The sequence below is a fragment of the Nannospalax galili genome, unplaced genomic scaffold (genome assembly GCF_000622305.1).
Source record: "Nannospalax galili isolate Female #2095 unplaced genomic scaffold, S.galili_v1.0 scaffold266, whole genome shotgun sequence".
NCBI classification, from domain to species: Eukaryota; Metazoa; Chordata; class Mammalia; order Rodentia; family Spalacidae; genus Nannospalax; species Nannospalax galili.
The window spans coordinates 2,478,526-2,490,616 of NW_008355390.1; positions in this window are offsets into that span (position 1 = coordinate 2,478,526).

Genomic DNA, 12,091 nt, shown 5'->3' on the forward strand with positions numbered 1-12,091 from the left:
TAGAAAACATTTTATAAATATAGTAAGAGATTTAACATTGTTAACTTTAATTGCATATAAAAACTTACTTGTTCCATATTTTATGTTATTGATATAAAAATTGTACTTTTTCATATTGTATTTTATATTATATTTTCATATAAAAATATTTAGCCTTTATTTCAGAATTCTGTACTGCTAATACAATATTATGACATTCTAATTACTTTAATCTATTTAGGATGCTACAATAAAAAACACCATAAAGTTGGTGGCTCATTGAAACAAATATTTATTTTATCACAGTTCTATGTGTTAGGGAGTCCAAGATCAAGGTATTAGAAGATTTGGTCCTTGGTGAAAGTCCACTTTCTGTTTTATAGATAGCATCTTACTCTGTTTTTATATGGTAGATGGGACATGTAAGCTCTCCAGGGTCTCTTTTATAAGTTCTCTTCTCCCATAGTCTAATTTAGCCCCCAAAGACTCCATTTTGCAATGCCATTGTCTTGAGGGTCGACATTTCAGCCTGTATATATTGAATCTACAAAAGCATTCAGAGTACAGCAGAAGTATTCTATATGTGTCTGTTATTTAGTCTCTTTAGTGAGTTATATTCTCATACGCTTTCATGCTTTTGTTTAGCATCCTTGATTTCATAGATCTCCTGTAGCTCTTGTCAGGAAGACCTAGTGATGGTGATCTACCTCTATTTTTGTTGATCTGGGAAGTATTTATTTTTCTACCACATTTGCAGGATAGTTATTTTACAGATTTGTTATTCTTTACCCTTTCCCTGCTTCTATTGTATTATTCCATTCGATTCTGTTTTAATGATTTCTGCTGAGAAAACCACTGTTCATCTTACAGTGATTTCTTTGTACAAGGCAAGTTAATTTTCACTTGCTGTTTTCAAATGCCTTTTCTTTACATTGACAATTTGATTAGAATGTACTTTTATATGTATTTCCTTGAATTCATCCTGATTAGAGGTTACCGGGTTTCTCAACTCTGGATGTCCATATTTCTCCTTTGGATAGCAAGCTTGGGCCATTATTTTCTGAAGTATGTGCTTGGTATCATTTTAGCTTTCCCCCCTCTGAAACAATAACAGTATTGGTCCACTCAAATATCTCATAACCCCCTTAGGTTTTCTTCACTCTTTATTTTTTGTTCCTCTGACGGATCATAAATGGCTTATTTTTTAAGTTTAATGTTTTTTTCTCCTTAAGTCATCCACTGAACATGTCTACTAAAATTCTGGTGCATTTTTTGATTCATTAGCCCCCAAATTTGTTTCTTTTAAATATTTTCTCTTTGTCGATTATTTTTTTCATATAGAATTTTCTTGTGGCTCATAGCTTTTTTTTGGGACCTTTTCCCTCTCCCAGTTTTATGAAATGACTTGACACAGGAGAGAATCATTCCAGATAGAGATTCTGAGGGTGGTTGGAAACTTTTTGACAAATAGAATTCCTTCTCATGCATGCTATTTCTCAATTACAGAGAATCCCTACTTTCTTTCTGAAGAAGTTGGACAATTGGAAAGGGGTCCTCCTGAGGGCAGAACAACACTATCTGAGAACACCAGGGTGTAACAACAAAAACTTTCCATTTAAAAGGAGAATACATAAACTAAGACAGTCTTCTAGTTAGCTAGGCCCATCAGGACCAGCTCAGGAAGTGCTTTCCTGGTTTCAGCCAGGCAGACATCCCGAGTACACTGCAGCTATGAAAGGGAGCCAGACTACATACACCTTGAGCTGACAGCAGAACTTAGCATTGTTTACGTGGTGACAAATTTACAGTCATGCAAGATACAAGAGTGAGGGGCCAGGAAGATTTGTTCCAAGGTTGAGAATGTCGCTTAGTCTAGGTAATGTGCAGCAGGGTCCAGTTCCCTGCATGGAGTTGTTGAGTGCACACTGCACATCATGCTGTGAAGGAAAAGCATAAGTTGTAATGGAGTGCGCATGATATTGGAGCTATCAAAAATATAGTATATTCGTCAAAAAAAAAAAAAAAAAAACTGCAGGCACTGAATGGAGGCTGCTACATGAGACACCACAAATGCCACAGGCAACAGAGCTTGAAGGTCGGCTGCCAGAGCCCATTGGAGCTCAAATGATAGCACTGGAAGCCCTACATATCAGATACAGAGCTTCAGAGTTCTGTGTCTGCCTTCCTAGATTTTTGCCGTGCTTTAGTCCAATATTTCCATGCTATGCCCCTTTCTCTATTTTAAAATTGTGAATATTTGATCGGTGCCATTGTATATTAACTTTTTATAACATATTTTGATTGCTTGGGACTCACAGTGAAGATCATACCTTGAGTCTCAATGTATACTTTGACTGGTGGAGGCAATGTTTCTAGATGTATCATGCCCTTATTGCCCTATCTTCCCCAACTTGATGTTTTTACCACGTCAAACCATGATCCCAAATAAATTCTTCTTCCTTCCCTATAATTGCTTCTTATCAAGAATTTGTCCACAGCAATGAAAAAGTAGCCAATTTAGGCAACCCTCTAAAGAACCAGAATGCCAAACATGCTCCATTTCTCTTTCTATGACAAGGAAGAATGCTCAGTTGTGCACTGTCCTCTGCAGGTCACATGATGCTGACCGTAGAAAGCCTCCTGCCTCCTCCCTTTGTTTTTGTGACACTCCAGACATAACAAACCTTCCACCACATCCCTTTTTTTTTGGCGACCCAGCAGGCACATAAACTATGGCCAGAGATCATCACAGGAGAGTAGGCAGAAAGATTTTAAGAGCCAGAGGGAGTAGATGACTGCCGTGAAAGAGTAAGTTTTCCTGGACATGACAAGGCTATGGCACAAAGGAACTTACAGCTAACCGGATTGCATGTACAAGACCTGCACCAGATCAAACTAGCCAAAATCACAGCATGGACAGGGGCAGACCTCGTGAGGTCTCACTCCTAGCTGAGAAGTTATTGGTAATTGATGGCTTCTGAGTGAGGGAGAGTAAGTTTTCTTCAGGGATGCAGCTCCTGAAAGGTTACCCATGCTCCCGTAGATCCAGGATTGTTGAGGGAGGGGTTCAGGAAGTCCCACCCCCAGCTGATGAACTTTTGGCAGTTGATGACTGCTGGGAGAGAAAGCCAAATATTATTTTATGGAAGAAATTATCTTTATTATATACAAATAGACAAGAAACAGTTTTTGATTTGGGTTTTTGATTTTCCTTTTATTTATTATTTTTTCCATTTCTCCTTACTACCTTGTTCCTTGGTATTATCCACATCTGCTTTCTTTCATGTAAGTCTACTGTTGCTGCATCTTCCTTTGACTGCTTCTGTGTACTATACATTACCCATGTTGATTGTCATGCATGTATTAATTCCAGTTTATCTTTCTGTGCCAATAACCTTTTTTTTTTTTTTTTCTTTTCTTCTTTATCTAGCTCTTCGTCATCTTTAAAATCATTGCTAAATGCTTCCAAGGAATGTGTTGAGTGCTGGAGATGTAATTCAGACACTGGTTTTTAAACAGAATCTAAAGGTTGCATTTGATACTGGCCTGACTGTGTATCTGCCATATGTCACTGAAATAATCTATTGTTTATCACTGTTTTATTGTGTTCTTATTCAGTTTTATACTGTTTGGGTGTAATCTGGCACTGTTAGCTTTATCCATTTCAAAATTAACCAAGCCAGCTGGAGGAGTGTAATTTAGAGGGCTAGCACATGGGTTTGTGAATGTTGACATCTTGATTGTGCTCTGAGGGTGTTTCATAAGTCTCATACCCATCTCACCCAAATAAAGTATGAAAATTAAAAACACACATTCACACTTACTCTTCCACATATGTGCAAGAATCTTTGCATTGTTCAGATTCCACTGAAATATCAGGAAAATGAGAATGGCAGCCTATGGTGTTCTTTGAGATCCAAACAAGTGTGTGGTATTCAAACATGTTCAACATGCTGTGATATTTATATAATGGCTTGATATTTTTCAGCTACACATTCCCACTTTATTATGCACTTATTTATACTTCTATGTATATTTTTCAATTTCTTTTTAGTGTAATTTATTGTATCTTTCTTCTTTCTCCTTCCTCATCATCTTTCTTTCCTCCATAGATACTTAAAGGGCATAAATTATGAACCAGGGCCTGAAATTCACTGATAAAAAGATAGGCAAGGAGATGTTTTATCAAAGGAACAGACAATATATAATCTTATAGTAAGCAATCCTTGTTTTTCTATATTTTAAAGTTTTGTAAAGGAAATAAATCCTAGTTATGTGATAGAGATTGACGTACAAGAGAAAAGTGGCCATTTTCTAATAGAAAGGGACGTGGCATCTCACAGCAGGGAGCAATTGAGCTGGTACCAAAATATGACAGTCACCCACAAGAAGACCCACAGCTCATTATTTGAGGTACATAAATAGCAGGTTGGAGCCTCACTGAGCTTCAGAGTCATAAAGTAGCCAAATCAGTGAATGAAAGTGAAAGGGGAAGGACACAATTTCTGAGACAGGGTAGAGTTTTGTTTGTGTAGAGTGCTGAAGGTTATGGGGGATGGGACTAGATTTCATTTCTGTTGTAACAAGAAAACGTTAGAAGGTTTAGGCAGGGATGTGATATGACTTGTTTTTTAAAAGATCGCTATGGCTGCTGCATAGTGAATTAGGAGGGCAAAGCCAGAACTGGGGAATTCAAGCACAGATATATTATTTTGTCCTAGACTACAATGTAAGTCACAGAAGAAGTACCCTTGTCTCTTGACTCCAATTCTCTTTATCATTTTACCCTGTGACCTCATCATCTTCTATTTATTTTTCCATCATTTTGTCCTCCAGACATGATCTTCCTTCGTATCTTCTCAGATGATTCTATCAGTTACTCAATTATCCTTTTATTTATTCTTCTCATGGACTGACCTTGCTGGGTGACAGAAGCACATTGTATTATCTTTATTAAGGAATGCCCTCTGTTGAGAGTATGCTGAGCACATATGTTGTATATATAATTAAATGTAAAAATGTGGTTCTGGAATAAAAGCAAACAGATTAATGATGTTCACACTGAAAAGAAATTGTGGGAAAAAGGCAATCATGGAGGCAAATGAATTCTTAGTGTTTGCAAATACTTTTCATTGATAACTTTTCCTGATTCTATTTAATTTTCCAAAGTAAATTAATTAACCTCATAAAAATAGTTCTTGTCTTAATTCATTTGGTTGTGGGGGAGACACTTATTATGTAATTTAAAAAGTGGAATTTTTAGATGAAGAATGAATATTAGATAGCCATCTTAATTTAGATTAAGTGGAACAGAACTCTCCCACTTAACTGGCAACAAAACTATTATCAATCTTTCTATTTATTAGCTTTCTATCACTTTATTCATTCATTGTTTTCATTCAGTAATCCCTTGTGAATAATTTCTGTGTACAGGGGATGGGCATTTTCTTGTATATTTGACCTATGAGATATAGAAATCCAGATACTTTATCTGTCTGGCATCACTTCCAGCTGGAATCTCTTAATCACGTTTTCCCCTTATCTATCCCTTCTCTTGCTTCCCTGGCTTCTTAGGTTCATATTCTTCTTTCCTTACTGATCCACTGCCCTTCCCCTGCATATTCAAACCCTGTATATTCTCTGTAACTTTCACTACCCTCAGACTGGGGTCTTTCCTGATATTCTGTCACAGGACAGCATATCAAAAATCAAGCATACTTCTCATCTGGCTTTTTTGCTTCCTGTTTCTGATGATGGTGAATTTTCCATTTTTCTAGTGACTAGTTCTTTATTTGATTTTTGTTTTCTTTTTTAAAAAATATTTTGTTTATTATTTTTATTTTATGTGTACAAGTCATGCAATGCTACGGAGGTCAGAAGAAGGCTTCGGATTCCCCTGGAACTGGAGTTAAGGACAGTTCGTAGCCACCATGTGGGCACTGGGAATCAAACCCAGGTCCTCTGCAAGAGCAGTCAGTGTTCTTAACTGCTGAGCCATCTCTCCAACCCTTGTTTTCTTTTGTTTTGAGACAGGGCCTCCCTGTAGCCCCAGATGGCCTGGAATTTGCTACGTTGACCAGACTGGCCTTGATCTCACAGACACCTCTCTACTTTGCCTCAGGAGTGCTGGGGTTAAAGGCATGTGTTACCACACCTAGCTCAGTTCTTTATTTGAAATCCTGCATTCTCCCAAGTCACAGTGGCTCATTTTGCTGAGATTCCCACTCTTGAGTTAAGAGAGTGGGGATTGCCTATTCTCGGGTAGACACTGCTTAACTTTTAAACACTTGTCTGTTTGCATGAGCTCTCAGGGTATTCCCTCATATGGTGGGACATCGCCTGCTTGTTCTAGTTGAGAAAGATGCCAAGTTCTTTTCAGACATCCAAGTCTTACTCAAGAGAAAGTCACTGCAATCTGTTCTTTTGCTCAGTCTTCTCACCATTTGTTAACTGATATTGCTAAGGTCACACGTTACCTTCTGGTAGCATATTCAATGGGTATTTACCAGACATTCACACCCTCTGTTTGATTTTTCTTCATGCTTGACTTCTGTAACCCAGGTGTTTTTGGTTTTGTTTTTTGAGTTCTCTCTCCCTCTTTCTCTCCCTCCCTTTCTCCCTTTCTCCCTCCCTCCTCCCCTCTCTCTGATGGATTCCACAGAGCTTACATTTTAAGGTTTATGTGTGCCAGGCTTTCCATCTTTGAGTCGTTTGCTGTTTTTAATACTCTGTGGATAAGCTCTCTTGTTTTAACTGCCATAGACTTAACCCCAGCATTCTGGATTCATAGGACCATTTTTGTGAACTACCATTGTCATCTAGATTCTGACATTTTCAAAGCTAAATTGCTTCTCTTCTTAAATTTTTGTTGAATCATCTTCCACTCCCAGTTTCATACATACACAATCATATTTTCTAATACTTATATATTATTTATTTATAAATTGTGTGTGTATGCATGTGAACCTGTGTGTGTGTGTGTGTGTGTGTGTGTGTATGTGTGTGTGTGTGTTGAATGCAGGGGCATATGAGGCACAGCACACTTGTGGAGGTCAGAGGATAACTTTTCACAGAGTATGTTATCACTGTTCATCTTGTTTCTGTGATTGTGAAGTGAATTCTGCAATCTACATTTCTACATTTGCTGGCCTGCAAGCTTCTGGCCAATCCTCCTGTCTCTCCTGTCTCTATCCTCAGTGTAGGAGTGCCAGAATTACAGATGTATGCCACCAAATCTCGCTTTTTATGTGGTCTCCAGGGAATGAAATCTGGACATCAGATTTGTTCAGCAAGTATTTTCACCCACTGAGCCATCTCCCTGCCCCTCATTCTGATAATTTTAATGCTTGTCATTTCTTTACATTTTCTGACACTTTTATCCTTATTACGTCATTTCTGGGTGAACCATCACAGCTACCTCTTTCCTAATCTGCCTGCATCTGATTTTATTTCTGAATCACTCAGTTTACTGTTGGAGGCAATCCGGTGAAAGGACTCCAGATCCAGAACATTGATAGTTCCCTACTATCTCTAGTGGGTGCTGTGCTTAAAAATAAACTCAAGCGGACAGATATGCATTATTTTTTCTTGCAGATGCAGGTAGTTTTGCCACTCAGTGTTATTTACTTTCAAGTTTTAAACTGAGTAGTTTAGCTGCCATGGTACTAAGGACAGCCAGAAGGCAAAGCCTATCTCCTTCCCACTCCAGTTCTCAATATTTTATGGGAAAAGAAAAAAAATATATTGCATTTAATAGTTTGAGAGTAGTTTCATAGTTCTGAGCCTTAGTAAAGAAAGTTTTTAAAACCTTTTAAATGTACTCTTTTCAGAGACAATTTAAAGGTGAGTATGTCACCTTTTATTTTATGCTTAATGCATGTTTATAAGAAGTATAAAACTGTTTATATTTTTAATTCTACAAAGTATTGCTTATGGGAAACTGTGTGTGGATTTTGCTCATGTCTATCTAGCATTTCAAATTCAGGAGTTTAATGCTATTTTAATGTAAGTTGCTTTTTCCTTAAAGTTTGTATTTTTTTATTTATGTGTATGTGTATGTTTATATGTAAGTTTCATGTGTGGGGTGCAAGCAGAAGCCAGAAGAGGGCTTTGGATTCCCTGGAGCTAGAGATACAGGAGCTTGTGAGCACTCAACTTGGGCACTAAGAACTGAATTTAGGTCCTCTGGAGGAGCAGCAAGTGCTCTTAATCCCCAAGCCATTTCTCCAGCCTCTAATGTAGATTTTTTTTTACAAGAGAGTTAAAAAAAGGCATATAATGAACTATAAAGAAATAGGAAATGAAATATTACAGGTTGAAGAGTGGAGTATGAGCAGAGGATATTGAATAGTAATCTATAAGAACCGAACTCTAAAGATGTTATGTCTGAGGAGGTTTGAATGGAAGGAAAATAGAAAAGAAAGAAAAGGGAAAATGTAGAGAACGAAAGCAGTTCCCAATTGAATACTCTTAATTTTGATGTATTATAATGATAATTTTTATAATTATGTTTCAAGAAAAAATCAAGAAGGGAAAAACACAACATCACTCACCATTTCAGGTCTCAGTTATATAACTGCAGTTTCTTTTTAAAAGAAAAAATTAGTTCACAAATTTAGAATTACTGACTAATCTTGACCTCATTGGAAACTTGTCAAAATAAGTGCTTTGCTATATTCCAAAATCTAGCATCATACAGTAGAGACTTTCCTTTTTCCTTAGCCTGTTCAAGTTGTATGGCTAGAAAGCAAGCATGCTGATGCAGAAAGACGAGGAGGGGCAGAATAAATGTGTGCATTTGTGTGTGTGTGCTTGTGTGTATGAAGTTGCAACAGTTTGTGAAAACAGCAGTTTGGCACAACTGTGAATTCTTAAGTGAATATGCCGACTGTGTGCAGGCATTGGGATATGTTTTGGGAAAACCTGTGCTTATTCCCTTACACATTTATACTTCAAATTATCAAGGGTTTTAGAATGTTTATTATAACAAGTAACACTGAGAAAGCAATCTAGGGGAATAATATCAGGCATAGAAAGAAAAAAGAAAGTAAAACATTCATGTAATTAAAAAGTAGAGTACTTGAAATGAATTTTAGATCAAAGGAAATTATTTAAGTCCAGTATTAGGAGGAATTTATGCTGAGCTTACTTGCAATTTATTTCTTCAAATGTTTTCATTCATTTGTTCAATATAGTTGAAGGTTTTTATTATTTACTGGTCACCTATTTTATATTAATAAGTCTTTTAAAATGAAGGCTATTACATTATTTAAAATATTTGAGGTTAAGTGCATTAATTGGAAAGTATATCCATGTGTGAATACTAGCTGAAGCATTTGTGAAGTCATTAAATGCAGTTCATCTGAGAGCATGGTGAAAACACGAAATACTTCCATCAAAGAAGGTGTTTTAGATAAACAGATTAGAGAGAGCTTACATGACAGTATTCATGGTATAGAAATTCTACAATCAAATCATACAAGCATTTATTCTTTCCTCTGTAATAGCTGTTGAGACACGAGATAATTTTATCATATAGAATTATTCTCCTAACTAGGAATTTTAAGGATATTTCAAGCCAGAACTCAAGAAGGAAGGTAATAGTAGCTAAGAGGGACTGGAACTATTAAGGATCCAGAGGAAATGAGTTTATGCAGTTTTTTTTGTCTCAGTTTATTGTGCACACACAACCTGGTCATCTTATCACATTCAGTTGGTCTAAGATGGAGACAGTGATTCTGCATTGCTACTATGCTCCCTGGGATAGAGATGATCACTTTGTAGATGGCTTTGGAAAAGACCTGGGATTCTGAGTTTTGCCACCTTCAGAGACTGGTAAGGGAGGTAGGAGAAATATAGAAGAAGGACTCTGAAGCCTCTCTTCTCTCTATATCCACATTAACGTCACTTTGAGCTGATCATATATTAATGTTGCTTATTGAATTTTATCTGCAGAAAATTTTGGTTTCTGTTCTCTCATTGTTGGTTTCAAAGTATTGGGAGAAAACTGTTCTCACATCTCAAGTAGAATGTATCCTTGATCTCACTGATGATGCTTACAGTTTTCTATACTGAGTTAAACTAAAGACAAAATCTCCAACACAGTGGCCACTACTTTAATTTCTCTGTCATTTTTGTAAGGTAAAACTTCAGTTAACTCCTCTAATTTCTGCATCATTTGCAATGTAAAACTTCAGCGAGTGGCAGCAGGAGGTGGGCCCACATCTTTCATGTCCAGGGCTCTCATCACTGTACCAAGTGTTTATCAAAATGGTTCTAGAATCCAGATAACAAATACAGCTTTGTGTTCACAATGAGTAATGGAGGAATCACTGGCATGGCTAAAAGTCTCCATTTAAAATTAGACAATGATAGCATGTATGAGAAAAGAAACTGTGACTAGAGAGGTGAGAGATTACGGCCTCTCCCTGTGACTCTTGAATAGCTTGGAAAAAATCAAGATTGACTTACAGAATTTATAAGGAGTAGAAATTTAATGTAAGTATATGGTTTCAATCACAGAAGTTAAATAAGCAATCTCCAGTTTCCCCAGTTAGTAGCAAAGCTGTACCCAACCTTGGATCTTCTGATTCTTCTGTAAGTATTTTTGTACCTATTTCAGTCCTGTAACCAAGCTTTCAATGATGGTAATGTGAAGCTGTTATGATGGGCTGAGGGTGTTATGCATGACATTTCTTCCTTTGCTCCCTGACTCCAACTGTCCTGCCATGTATGCCAGTGACTGAATTTGATATGAATATAAGTAGATCAGCAGATGGTGATGCCAAGAGAAGCCAACAAATGCACACTAGAGAACTTAGTGCCAGACATCTTGCATAAGCCCTGCTTATCTTCACTGTGGAAATCGTCATCATCATGTGTACTCTGTATCTCTTGGAGCACTTAGTATATTCTAGTATAAGAACTCTTCACTGAGATAATGGGTGAAAGGGTGGGATTTCATTACAGTTGTTAGGATGAAAATAACAGATGGTAGTGGAGTAGTTTCATAAGTACTGTTTTAAAAGTTTTGGAATCCAGTAACAACAAATTTTGTTAATATGTTTTAGCAAAGTAGCCAATTGTTATTGAGAACTTACTACCTAGGAGGCACAGTTCTAAATGCTTTACATACGAAATATTTTAAATTCTCATTACATTTCTTCATAGTTAGATTTTTTTCAACTTTTTCTTTTTGAAGAAAAAAGTTTTACACTTAAAAATTTTTTTGTTTGTTTTATTCATATTTTATGTGTATGAGTATTTTGCCTGCATATGTCTGTAAGTGCACCCATGCATGCAATGCTCTTGGAGCCAGAAGAGGGTGTTGGATCCCCTGGAACTAGAGTTACAGATGGTTGTCAGCTGCCACGTGGGTGCTGGGAACCAAACTCAGTCCTCTGCAAGAGCAACCAGTGATCTTAACTGCTGAGCCATCTCTCCAGGCCGATTTTCAACTTTCTAAGAATAAGGATAACCCACATAGATTATTTTATTAAATTTTGTTTAGAAAATATCTGCATTTACCAAACAGTGTAAATAAAATGAGCTATCCTTAGCTTAGGAAATTACACTTTGCCTACACATTTGAAGCTCCCCCCCCCCCCCGTCGTGCTCCTCTCTGGTCGTGTCTCACCTCTTCCCTACCTCTGGCGTGACCCCTGGTATTTATCCACTGTGCTCCAGATATGTTGTCCATTTACCCTGCGGAGTATAAAATAGTCTTTTGTAAAGAAAAAGAAATTAGTCTTTTGTATAGATTAATGGCTTTTGTAAGTAATCTCAGACCAGTGCCCTTTGCTTGTTTGACTTTTTCTTTCAATGATTATGGTCATGAGACACTTCTGTATTGACAGGCACAACGTTTATCTTTCCTTTCTTCCACATGGTATTTCATTCTTTGAAAGCAGGACAATTTATTTACTCATTCTTCTCTTCTAATCTTTCCAGTCTTTACACACATAATGTCTTTGGATAAAAGATAAATCTAGTGTAGGATTTGTGTTTTAAATTATGTCATTATATTATCTTTTAAAAAATTATTAATTTTGCTTGGCAATTAGGGTAAAAAGACTCCAAAGAAATGTAGCCAGTTTCTTGGCTAAAAGTCAAA